The sequence below is a fragment of the Panulirus ornatus genome, chromosome 57 (assembly GCF_036320965.1).
Source record: "Panulirus ornatus isolate Po-2019 chromosome 57, ASM3632096v1, whole genome shotgun sequence".
In the NCBI taxonomy this organism is placed as follows: Eukaryota; Metazoa; Arthropoda; class Malacostraca; order Decapoda; family Palinuridae; genus Panulirus; species Panulirus ornatus.
This window is the reverse complement of record NC_092280.1, coordinates 13,052,048-13,066,664: the sequence shown is the minus strand read 5'-3', so window position 1 is coordinate 13,066,664 and position 14,617 is coordinate 13,052,048.

The following is a 14,617-nucleotide window of genomic DNA, read 5'->3' as shown; positions in this document are numbered from 1 at the left end:
GGGGGCCCAGGTGAGGATATTCCAAAAAAGGCCCACTCCTCTGTTCTTAACGCTACCTCGCTAACGCGGGAAATGGCAAATAGTTTAAAAGAAAGAAATATATATATATATATATATATATATATATATATATATATTTTTTTTTTTTTTTTGTCGCTGTCTCCCGCGTTTGCGAGGTAGTGCAAGGAAACAGACGAAAGAAATGGCCCAACCCACCCCATACACATGTATATACACACGTCCACACACACGCAAATATACATACCTACACAGCTTTCCATGGTTTACCCCAGACGCTTCACATGCCTTGATTCAATCCACTGAAAGCACGTCAACCCCGATATACCACATCGCTCCAATTCACTCTATTCCTTGCCCTCCTTTCACCCTCCTGCATGTTCAGGCCCCGATCACACAAAATCTTTTTCACTCCATCTTTCCACCTCCAATTTGGTCTCCCTCTTCTCCTCGTTCCCTCCACCTCCGACACATATATCCTCTTGGTCAATCTTTCCTCACTCATTCTCTCCATGTGACCAAACCATTTCAAAACACCCTCTTCTGCTCTCTCAACCACGCTCTTTTTATTTCCACACATCTCTCTTACCCTTACGTTACTTACTCGATCAAACCACCTCACACCACACATTGTCCTCAAACATCTCATTTCCAGCACATCCATCCTCCTGCGCACAACTCTATCCATAGTCCACGCCTCGCAACCATACAACATTGTTGGAACCACTATTCCTTCAAACATACCCATTTTTGCTTTCCGAGATAATGTTCTCGACTTCCACACATTCTTCAAGGCTCCCATAATTTTCGCCCCCTCCCCCACCCTATGATTCACTTCCGCTTCCATGGTTCCATCCGCTGCCAGATCCACTCCCAGATATCTAAAACACTTCACTTCCTCCAGTTTTTCTCCATTCAAACTCACCTCCCAATTGACTTGACCCTCAACCCTACTGTACCTAATAACCTTGCTCTTATTCACATTTACTCTTAACTTTCTTCTTTCACACACTTTACCAAACTCAGTCACCAGCTTCTGCAGTTTCTCACATGAATCAGCCACCAGCGCTGTATCATCAGCGAACTACAACTGACTCACTTCCCAAGCTCTCTCATCCCCAACAGACTTCATACTTGCCCCTCTTTCCAAAACTCTTGCATTTACCTCCCTAACAACCCCATCCATAAACAAATTAAACAACCATGGAGACATCACACACCCCTGCCGCAAACCTACATTCACTGAGAACCAATCACTTTCCTCTCTTCCTACACGTACACATGCCTTACATCCTCGATAAAAACTTTTCACTGCTTCTAACAACTTGCCTCCCACACCATATATTCTTAATACCTTCCACAGAGCATCTCTATCAACTCTATCATATGCCTTCTCCAGATCCATAAATGCTACATACAAATCCATTTGCTTTTCTAAGTATTTCTCACATACATTTTTCAAAGCAAACACCTGATCCACACATCCTCTACCACTTCTGAAAGCACACTGCTCTTCCCCAATCTGATGCTCTGTACATGCCTTCACCCTCTCAATCAATACCCTCCCATATAATTTGCCATATATATATATATATATATATATATATATATATATATATATATATATATATATATATATATATATATATATATATATATATATATATAAGAGGGCAAATGAGAGTTGGGGTGAGAGAGTATCATTAAATTTTAGGGAGAATAAAAAGATGTTCTGGAAGGAGGTAAATGAAGTGCGTAAGACAAGGTAGCAAATGGGAACGTCAGTGAAGGGCGCAAATGGGGAGGTGATAACAAGTATTGGTGATGTGAGAAGGAGATGGAGTGAGTATTTTGAAGGTTTGTTGAATGTGTTTGATGATAGAGTGGCAGATATAGGGTGTTTTGGTCGAGGTGGTGTGCAAAGTGAGAGGGTTAGGGAAAATGATTTGGTAAACAGAGAAGAGGTAGAAAAAGCTTTGCGGAAGATGAAAGCCGGCAAGGCAGCAGGTTTGGATGGTATTGCAGTGGAATTTATTAAAAAAGGGGGTGACTATATTGTTGACTAGTTGGCAAGGTTATTTAATGTATGTATGACTCATGGTGAGGTGCCTGAGGATTGGCGGAATGCGTGCATAGTGCCATTGTACAAAGGCAAAGGGGATAAGAGTGAGTGCTCAAATTACAGAGGTATAAGTTTGTTGAGTATTCCTGGGAAATTATATGGGAGGGTATTGATTGAGATGGTGAAGGCATGTACAGAGCATCAGATTGGGGAAGAGCAGTGTGCTTTCAGAAGTGGTAGAGGATGTGTGGATCAGGTGTTTGCTTTGAAGAATGTGTGTTAGAAATACTTAGAAAAGCAAATGGATTTGTATGTAGCATTTATGGATCTGGAGAAGGCATATGATAGAGTTGATAGAGATGCTCTGTGGAAGGTATAAAGAAAATATGGTGTGGGAGGCAAGTTGTTAGAAGCAGTGAAAAGCTTTTATCGAGGATGTAAGGCATGTGTACGTGTAGGAAGAGAGGAAAGTGATTGGTTCTCAGTGAATGTAGGTTTGCGGCAGGGGTGTGTGATGTCTCCATGGTTGTTTAATTTGTTTATTGATGGGGTTGTTAGGGAGGTAAATGCAAGAGTTTTGGAAAGAGGGGCAAGTATGAAGTCTGTTGTGGATGAGAGAGCTTGGGAAGTGAGTCAGTTGTTGTTCGCTGATGATACAGCGCTGGTGGCTGATTCATGTGAGAAACTGCAGAAGCTGGTGACTGAGTTTGGTAAAGTGTGTGAAAAAAGAAAGTTAAGAGTAAATGTGAATAAGAGCAAGGTTATTAGGTACAGTAGGGTTGAGGGTCAAGTCAATTGGGAGGTAAGTTTGAATGGAGAAAAACTGGAGGGAGTAAAGTGTTTTAGATATCTGGGAGTGGATCTGGCAGCGGATGGAACCATGGAAGCGGAAGTGAATCATAGGGTGGGGAAGGGGGCGAAAATCCTGGAAGCCTTGAAGAATGTGTGGAAGTCGAGAACATTATCTCAGAAAGCAAAAATGGCTATGTTTGAAGGAATAGTGGTTCCAACAATGTTGTATGGTTGCGAGGCGTGGGCTATGGATAGAGTTGTGCGCAGGAGCGTGGATGTGCTGGAAATGAGATGTTTGAGGACAATGTGTGGTGTGAGGTGGTTTGATCGAGTAAGTAATGTAAGGGTGAGAGAGATGTGTGGAAATAAAAAGAGCGTGGTTGAGAGAGCAGAAGAGGGTGTTTTGAAATGGTTTTGGCACATGGAGAGAATGAGCGAGGAAAGATTGACCAAGAGGATATATGTGTCGGAGGTGGAGGGAACGAGGAGAAGTGGGAGACCAAATTGAAGGTGGAAAGATGGAGTGAAAAAGATTTTGTGTGATCGGGGCCTGAACATGCAGGAGGGTGAAAGGAGGGCAAGGAATAGAGTGAATTGGAGCGATGTGGTATACCGGGGTTGACGTGCTGTCAGTGGATTGAATCAGGGCATGTGAAGCGTCTGGGGTAAACCATGGAAAGTTGTGTGGGGCCTGGATGTGGAAAGGGAGCTGTGGTTTCGGGCATTATTGCGTGGCAGCTAGAGACTGTGAACGAATGGGGCCTTTGTTGTCTTTTCCTAGTGCTACCTCGCACACATGAGGGGGGAGGGGGAAGGTATTCCATGTGTGGCGAGGTGGCGATGGGAGTGAATGGGGGCAGACAGTGTGAATTGTGTGCATGGGTATATATGTATTGTGTCTGTGTATGTATATATATGTGTACATTGAGATGTATAGGTATGTATATTTGCGTGTGTGGACGTGTGTGTGTATACATTGTGTATGGGGGTGGGTTGGGCCATTTCTTTCGTCTGTCTCCTTGCGCTACCTCGCAAACGCGGGAGACAGCGACAAAGCAAAATAAAAATATATATATATATATATATATATATATATATATATATATATATATATATATATATATATATACTTTGTCGCTGTCTCCCGCGTTTGCGAGGTAGCGCAAGGAAACAGACGACAGAAATGGCCCAACCCCCCCCCATACACATGTACATACACACGTCCACACACGCAAATATACATACCTACACAGCTTTCCATGGTTTACCCCGGACGCTTCACATGCCTTGATTCAATCCACTGACAGCACGTCAACCCCTGTATACCACATCGCTCCAATTCACTCTATTTCTTGCCCTCCTTTCACCCTCCTGCATGTTCAGGCCCCGATCACACAGAATCCTTTTCACTCCATATTTCCACCTCCAATTTGGTCTCCCTCTTCTCCTCGTTCCCTCCACCTCCGACACATATATCCTCTTGGTCAATCTTTCCTCACTCATTCTCTCCATGTGCCCAAACCATTTCAAAACACCCTCTTCTGCTCTCTCAACCACGCTCTTTTTATTTCCACACATCTCTCTTACCCTTACGTAAGTAAGTAAGTAAGTAAGTAAGTATAAAAAAAAAAAAAAAAAAAAAATATATATATATATATATATATATATATACCTGGGGATAGGGGATTAAGAATACTTCCCACGTATTCCCTGCGTGTCGTAGAAGGCGACTAAAAGGGGAGGGAGCGGGGGGCTGGAAATTCTCCCCTCTCGTCTTTTTTTAATTTTCCAAAAGGAGGAACAGAGGGTGGCCAGGTTAGGATATTCCACAAAGGCCCAGTCCTCTGTTCTTAACGCTACCTCGCTAACGCGGGAAATGGCGAATAGTTTAAAAGAAAAAAGAAAAGATATATATATATATATATATATATATATATATATATATATATATATATATATATATATATATATATATATATATATATATATGCATATATATATATTAATATATATATATATATATATATATATATATATATATATATATATATATATATATATATATATATATATATATATATATATTATCCCTGGGGATAGGGGAGAAAGAATACTTCTCACGTAATCCCTGCGTGTCGTAGAAGGCGACTAAAAGGGAAGGGAGCGGGGGGGCTGGAAATCCTCCCCTCTCGTTTTTTAATTTTCCAAAAGAAGGAACAGAGAAGGGGGCCAGGTGAGGATATTCCCTCAAAGGCTCAGTCCTCTGTTCTTAACGCTACTTCGCTAACGCGGGAAATGGCGAATAGTATGAAAAAAAAATGTATATATATATATATATATATATATATATATATATATATATATATATATATATATATATATATATATATATTATCCCTGGGGATAGGGGAGAAAGAATACTTCCCACGTATTCCCTGCGTGTCGTAGAAGGCGACTAAAAGGGGAGGGAGCGGGGGGCTAGAAATCCTCCCCTCTTGTTTTTTTTTTTTTTTTTTTTTTTTTTTTTTTCCAAAAGATGGAACAGAGAAGGGAGCCAGGTGAGGATATTCCCTCAGAGGCCCAGTCCTTTGTTCTTAACGTTACCTTGCTAACGCGGGAAATGGCGAATGGTTTGAAAGAAAGAAAGATATATAGATACTTAGTCGCTGTCTCCCGCGCGTGGAGAATTATATTCCTATGACTCTACCGCGAAATGAAACACGTGATTCATTTCCCCGTTTGGAAAAGTGTATGAATGGAGAAAGTGTTATTAGGTTCAATAGGGTTGAGGGACAAGTTAATTGGGATGTAAGTCTTAATGGAGAAAAAATGGAGGAAGTGAAGTGTTTTAGATATCTGGGAGTGGACTTAGCAGTTGATGAAACCATGGAAGGGAAGCAGGAGTGAGTCACAGGGTGGGGGATGGAGCATTGGTTCTGGAAGCGTTGAAAAATGTGTGGAAGGCGAGAACGTTATCTCGGAGAGCAAAAATGGGTATGTTTGAAGGAATAGTGGTTCCAACGATGTTATATGGTTAAGAGGCATGCGCAATAGAAAAGGTTGTGCGGAGGAGGGTGGATGTGTTGAAAATGAGATGTTTGAGGACAATATGTGGTGTGAGGTGGTTTCATCGAGTAAGTAATGAAAGGGTAAGAGAGATGTGTGGTTGAGAGAGCAGAAGGGGTGTGCTGAAATGGTTTGGACACATGGAGAGAACGAGTGAGGAAAGATTGACAAAGAGGATGTATGTGTCAGAGGTGGAGGGAAGAAGGAGAAGCGGGAGACCAAATTGGAGGAGGTAGGATGGAGGGAAAAAGATTTTGAGCGATCGGGGCCTGAACATACAGGAAGGTGAAAGGCATGCAAGGAATAGAGTGAATTGGAACGATGTGGTATACCGGGGTCGACGTGCTGTCAATGGATTGAATCAGGGCATGTGAAGCGTCTGGGGTAAAACATGGAAAGTTTTGTGGGACCTGGATGCGGAAAGGGAGCTGTGGTTTCGGTGCATTATACATGACAGCTAGAGACTGAGTGTGAACGAATGTGGCCTTTGTTGTCTGTGTTATTTTCGTATGTGGCGGGGTGGCGATGGAAATACAAATAGGAAAATGCGTATTTGATTAGAATAGAATCCCCTTCGTCTCACATTCATGGGCAACGGGATCTACACCAGTAGATCAGGCACACATTAGCAGCAGATTACAAATTACACAACCTTACTGTACAAACGCGGAGGTATATGAACACGAGTATTGTGCATATGAACGCGCACTTTCATAGTACACATAATGCCCTCCAACAACCAGGATTCGAAACCAGGTCCTTTTACGTGGTAGTGGAAACGCTAATCGCTCGGCTGTGATTGCTTTCATGTGCACTGGATTCGTGTTCCTGTACCTCCGCGTGTCTACATTAAACGAATAGTCATTTATCTATTAGAGGCAATCATAGCTGAGCGGTTAGCGTTTCCTACTACCACGCAAAAGGTCCTGGTTTCGAGTCCTGGTTGTTTGAGGGTATAATGTGTACTATGAAAGTGCAATATATATATATCTTGTGTGTGTGGTAGGTTAAGAAATTGGTCCTGCGGGTGTAAGACTTTCCTTGCAATACAATATTAATTACACAAAGGAACAACAATTAATCAATAACCACCCAAGAGACACTAGTCTGTTTGGTCAATCCAAATCTTCATATACATTTCAGATTTCAATAAAAAAAGAAAGTACTTGACATCATGTTTTGGACAATCACATGTTTACCAAATGGCGTCCTAGCTTCGTCTCTTCGATGTATATCAACTGACTGTTATATTCTCTCTTGTGTCTCCCCTGATGATGTGATTATTACACGAAATTGCACTTGGGAACTTTTCGTGTTTCATTTTCCCCGTGGACTCATAGGAATATCTTGATCACTAGCAAAAAATTTGTGATCCTTTCCAATATATATATATATATATATATATATATATATATATATATATATATATATATATATATATATATTATCCCTGGGGATAGGGGAGAAAGAATACTTCCCACGTATTCCCTGCGTGTCGTAGAAAGCGACTAAAAGGGAAGGGAGCGGGGGGGCTGGAAATCCTCCCCTCTTTTTTTTTTATTTTTTCCCAAAGAAGGAACAGAGAAGGGGGCCAGGTAAGGATATTCCCTCAAAGGCCCAGTCCTCTGTTCTTAACGCTACCTCGCTAATGCGGGAAATGGCGAATAGTATGAAAGAAAGAAAAGATATATATATATGTCTCCATGGTTGTTTAATTTGTTTATGGATGGGGTTGTTACGGAGGTAAATGCAAGAGTTTTGGAAAGAGGGGCAAGTATGAAGTCTGTTGGGGATGAGAGAGCTTGGGAAGTGAGTCAGTTGTTGTTCGCTGATGATACAGCGCTGGTGGCTGATTCATGTGAGAAACTGCAGAAGCTGGTGACTGAGTTTGGTAAAGTGTGTGGAAGAAGAAAGTTAAGAGTAAATGTGAATAAGAGCAAGGTTATTAGGTACAGTAGGGTTGAGGGTCAAGTCAATTGGGAGGTGAGTTTGAATGGAGAAAAACTGGAGGAAGTGAAGTGTTTTAGATATCTGGGAGTGGATCTGGCAGCGGATGGAACCATGGAAGCGGAAGTGGATCATAGGGTGGGGGAGGGGGCGAAAATTCTGGGGGCCTTGAAGAATGTGTGGAAGTCGAGAACATTATCTCGGAAAGCAAAAATGGGTATGTTTGAAGGAATAGTGGTTCCAACAATGTTGTATGGTTGCGAGGCGTGGGCTATGGATAGAGTTGTGCGCAGGAGGATGGATGTGCTGGAAATGAGATGTTTGAGGACAATGTGTGGTGTGAGGTGGTTTGATCGAGTGAGTAACGTAAGGGTAAGAGAGATGTGTGGAAATAAAAAGAGCGTGGTTGAGAGAGCAGAAGAGGGTGTTTTGAAGTGGTTTGGGCACATGGAGAGAATGAGTGAGGAAAGATTGACCAAGAGGATATATGTGTCGGAGGTGGAGGGAACGAGGAGAAGAGGGAGACCAAATTGGAGGTGGAAAGATGGAGTGAAAAAGATTTTGTGTGATCGGGGCCTGAACATGCAGGAGGGTGAAAGGAGGGCAAGGAATAGAGTGAATTGGAGCGATGTGGTATACCGGGGTTGACGTGCTGTCAGTGGATTGAATCAAGGCATGTGAAGCGTCTGGGGTAAACCATGGAAAGCTGTGTAGGTATGTATATTTGCTGTGTGGACGTATGTATATACATGTGTATGGGGGGGGGGCATTTCTTTCGTCTGCTTCCTTGCGCTACCTCGCAAACGCGGGAGACAGCGACAAAGTATAAAAAAAAAAAAATATATATATATATATATATATATATATATATATATATATATATATGTATATATATATATATATATATATATATATATATATATATATATATATATATATATATATATATATATATATATATATATATCAACGTATACATACATATACATACACAGACATAAACCTATACACATATATACACATGTACATATTCATACTCGCTACCTTCATCCATTTTCGTCGCCACCCCGCCACACACGAAATAGCATCCCCCCCCCCCCCCCTCCAGCAAGGTAGCGCCAGGAAAAGACAACAAAGGCCACATTCGTCCACACTCAGTTTCTAGTTGTCATGTGTAAGGCACCGAAACCACAGCTCCCTATCCACATCCAGGCCCCACAGACCTTTCCATGGTTTACCTCAGACGCTTCACATGCCCTGGTTCAATCCATTGACAACACGTCGACCCCGGTATACCACATCATTCCATTTCACTCTATTCCTTGCACGCCTTTCACCCTCTGTATGTTAAGGCCCCGATCGCTCAAAATCTTTTTCACTCCATCCTTCCACCTCCAATTTGGTCTCCCACTTCTTCCCTTCACCTCTGATATCCTTTTTGTCAATCTTTCCTCACTCATTCTCTCCAAACCATATTACAGCGAGCGCGAGTAAAGTTGATCCAATGCAAATTGGACAGATATGAAATGCATAGTTTGATTCACCATGAGAATTACTTTCCTTCACAAATTTTCCATAATTTACCGATCATGACGTAGAGTGGCAGTGGAAGTGTGGGTTGCGTGCAGGTAATGGCGGCAGAGTGTCATTAGATCCGTCTCACAGTCAGTGTCTCTCACTGTCGCTCGCACTGAAATCATCAGTCACTGCTGTGTAACGAAGTGCACTGTGTCTTCCGGCTTCCATGCTTTTCTAACTCTTCTTGGATCATATCCCTCACATAGCCAATTACTTCAAACTATGAATGTATTCTTAATTTCATGGCAGTGCGCTGTTATATTTCGTCAGTTCAATTCAGTAAAGGAAAAGTTGTGATCAATCATCTATGGCTTGTTTTAGCAACGATATTTGCCCCGCAGGTGTCCTAGGTTGTCATAGCAAACAGTAAAAGAACATAAACAGTGAACACTGTGAGACACGGCAGCCTTATACTGTACGATATTGACACAGTTTGATAAATAATGGCCAGTTTATCTGCAAGTTCATGTCGTGGGCTTTACGCACCATAGAGAATAAAAATAGTTGGATTACAATGCAAAGTGGCGTGAACAGATTAACTAGAGAAAGTATATCTAAATATAGTGCGTATGTATGTAATTAAGAGGTGTATAACCAGAATAACGCAAAAAAGAAATTGTGGAGTTTGTGTTAGAGTGAGAGATATTGCACTGAAGATTCCATCGTGAGCATATCCAGTTATCAGAACTGTGAGTGCTATACAGTTATTTGCTTTTATTCAGTCGACGATTTGAAACATTTTCTAACATTAAGATGAAGACAGGAAAACTTTGAGTATGATCTACAGACTAGCAGTTTATTGATGTAGATAATTTGGAATTTAAACTAGTTATTGATGTCTTATAATCGAAGTACTGACTTGCAGATTTGAACTTAAGTGAACAAGCAGAAAGTTTTCAAAGGTGTAAAGATAAAACTAATGGTTAAAAAAAGAATCACATAACACAGCATGCAGGTATATAATGAGTAAGAGTATGACATATCTGTATCATATGTGCTGAAAATGTTGAGGATTTGGCTGGTCCAAATTAGCAGCTTGCTATAGGTACTGATAACCAGACCTGCTTCTTGTTGACTGATTATGTTGGTCAAATACATACGTACTTGTCGAGTATTAAAAAGCTTTTTATGTTGTTATTCTCGCCTCATTGAGCGTCAGTATCTCTCTTGCTTGATATAAAGACCTTTAACTGGATATTTCTAACAGGGAAAATAGGTTCACGTTGAGCTGATTTAAAATATCAACATATTTAGCTTCGTTGTTATGGTATCATAACTGGGAACACCGTCATGTACTGGAATAAATGCAGTTAACGTCGTAGACTTTCTTCGGGCCATCTGCCAGATCTCCTTTCATATACTATATAAGATTCTATGTATGAAGGGTTACAAGGCTAGTGACACATCGCTCAGCTAGAAACATGCAGAAACATGCATTGTCTTTTTTATTTCAGATAATCTTTAGTTTCTAGCGTAGATCTCTCATTCCCAAACTTATTCATTTCACCAGATATCAAATCCTATAATGAATATATATATATATATATATATATATATATATATATATATATATATATATATATATATATATATATATATATATATATATATATATATATATATATTCTTTTTCTTTCTTTCAAACTGTTCGCCATTTCCCGCATTAGCGAGGTAGCGTTAAGAACAGAGGACTGGGCCTTTGAGGGAATACCCTCACCTGGCCCAATTCTCTGTTCCTTCTTTTGGAAAAAAAAAAAAAAAAAAAAAAACGAGAGGGGAGGATTTCCAGCCCCCCGCTCCCTCCCCTTTTAGTCGCCTTTTACGACACGCAGGGAATACGTGGGAAGTATTCTTTCTCCCCTATCCCCAGGGATAATATATATATATATATATATATATATATATATATATATATATATATATATATATATATATATATATATATATCCCTGGGGATAGGGGAGAAAGAATACTTCCCACGTATTCCCTGCGTGTCGTAGAAGGTGACTAAAAGGGAAGGGAGCGGGGGGCTGGAAATCCTCCCATTTTTTTTTTTTTTTTTTTCAATTTTCCAAAAGAAGGAACAGAGAAGGGGGCCAGGTGAGGATATTCCCTCTAAGGCCCAGTCCTCTGTTCTTAACGCTACCTTGCTAATGCGGGAAATGGTGAATAGTATGAAAAAAAAAAAAAAAAAAATATATATATATATATATATATATATATATATATATATATATATATATATATATTCGTTCATTTCGATATTACATACAACACTATCGGATTAAGCTTGCATGACCCCCCCCCACTTCTTTAAAACAACGCAACACAGAAGCTTTCCTGAAGCCCACGTGGATACGGACGAATTATTGTTTGTTTATAAGGCGACGACGCGAGCATAGCTACTACTGGGAGTGTATGCGTTGTGTGGAGAAATAGCTGTGCTTATTATTATGACCATTTTTTTTTTCAGATGGTCGTTACGGGGGCGATGCTGACTGTGTTGTGGAGTGTCACCACGCCCACGCCCACACCCAAGCCCTTGCTACCTCCTATCAACTATCTGGATGATGCTTCCACAACGTCCACCAAAGATCAGAATGGTTTTAACTTGGTACCTGCGCTAGAGCCCGACCACAACACACCTGCCCTCACCACACAGCGTCACATTTCCTCGTCCACACCTGCAACAGATCTTTACAAGTACCCGTCCACACCTGCAACATCCGCTTACAAGTCTTCTCTCACGCTAACAACAGACCATTACCAGACCCTCTCCCAACCTTCAAAATACCTTGACGATTCTCCATCCACATCTGTAAGAGTCCTTGACCAGTCCTCGTCTACTCCTGTAAAGTACTTTTATAAGTACTCACTGATGCCAGCGACGTACTTTCATGAATCTTCATCCAAACCAGCAAACCATTTCTATCAACCTCCGTACACACCAGCATCCCATAAAAATTCTACGGTCACCCCTGCAACAGACCTTATAATCCCACAACGCACACCTGCTACAATCTTTCCTGAGTACCCTTCCACACCTGCAACCTACACTTACCCAAACCCTGCCAACAACTACCAGACGCCCGTAACACTTCCATTAGAACTTAACCTTACGGTTCCCTCAGCTGCATCAGATCTCAAGCAAACCGTTACCACATCTACATCGGAAAAGTCCAGCAATGCATCCACTCGTGAAACAAGGCATCTTCCTGTATCTATACCCACAACGTCCCTTCCCTCATCACCAATGAAGGACGAGTACCATCCCGCTCCGGTGTCTGCGCCGTACATGTACGACTCGACCCGCGTCTTCCCTAAGGTGAGGCTTGACCCTAGTGACGACTTACCCTTTACTGGGATCACCGAACCCCATGAGTTCAGTAACTTCCTTTCATTACGATATTTAGTGCCACAGGTATAATACATGTCCTTCAGCATCAGAAACACGTTTTCGCTAGCTTTGATCTCCAAAGACATTCACTATGAAAACTTATCGAGAATGATTGTATCTTATTCACAAGAAGTATGTTGAATTATGTCCTTGATAACATTGACTGAAACCCTAAAGTACGGTGATATAATGCATGATCTTTGACAACTAACTTAAGCCGTCAGCACGGCGTCTGAAATAGCATAATGCACGCTGACCAGCTGCAATATTAGTAAACCGAATAATGCTACTCGAGTTTTTAAGTGCAGTGAACGAACTCCTGGAACATAAAATTCAACTCATTACAGCTACTAAGTCTGATCGTCATTTTACTTTCAAGATTCTAATCTCACAACTTAACCAAACAGTTACAAACGAAATGAGCAAAGTTCCTGATTTATTAGCAGCCGTAAACAGCTTCCCTCTTAGTAGCCTCGCTCAGCCTTTCAGTAGCTTAAAATGTCTCTTGACAGACGAAAGAAGACCTAGTATGATTTTGATAATAGCATTGCTGACATGAACGTCAAGCATTTTTCTCGCCCATCAATTTTTCGATTGATACATTGATACATTATTAAGAACAGGCAGCAGTTTCCGTATAAAATTTGCCATGTAACAATAAACTGTGATAAATGAACTATACGGAAATTATCAACATATGTCCCCCACCTCCGAAAAACCAGGACAGTAATAGTCTAAAACCGACTGACTCACAAGTCTAGTCACCGCAACTAAAGAAGCTCACAGATCTGGTTGAGAAAGTACAGAGACGAGCAACTAAGATGGTACCTGAACTAAGAAAACTGAGCTACAGTGAGAGGCAACGGAGTGAGGCTACCATGGGTGAGTGTAGTTGATGATAATGGTTTCTACAAGTTCAAGGATTCACAAGCTAGTATGAAAGACGGTTCTTTAAAACGGTGATCGGACTGACTGTTTAGTGATGACAACAAAGATTGGTTTAGTCATTAACCCATTCTTGTCTTTTTAGATTCGGCTTTTCTCATCTTTCTTGTTATTTCATATCCTTACTGAAGTATCTCTTTCGAAAGTCGTTTTCCCAAATGCTCATATAATACAAAGTGCGTAATTTACTCGAGAATTCAACGTGAGAGAATCGCGTGACCAAATTCATTTGGAGTTGTTTGTACCCATCACAATTTCTGATGTAGACAATACCTCATTAAACAAGAGCAAGTAGGTACAACTTGGTCACTTAACGTCACACAAAGGGCAAAGCAGTTGCCAGTCAGACCCCGATAGAATGAATGAGTGAACTTATCCTCGGATACGTTTATTTTTTACCAGTTAGATTCGTGTCTAAGAATCTATGTTGAGAATCGGAGTAAAAAATGACTCTGATTCGATTAGGGGTATCAGAAAATGGATATAGTGAACCAGAATTATTTTTTTTTTTTACATGTGGATGATTATAAATGAGAAACTGAAAATAAATTCAAATCAGATTCTTGGTCGGACTTATTCCAACTATGACAGACATCTTTGTCAGACATTGCACATTATAAAACTTTTAGCAAATGTTTGTTAAATGATTATCATGCATGTTTATTTCTTCACTTCTTAGGATTTGTCTGACGAGATTATAGGCTTGACTTCCATTTACTTGTCTTTGTTATCAGCGAGTATGATTAAGTTTTCAGTAGCCTTCTTTTGTAAATGAATATATCAGCATTCATCACTTGAATTATGGCAGGGAA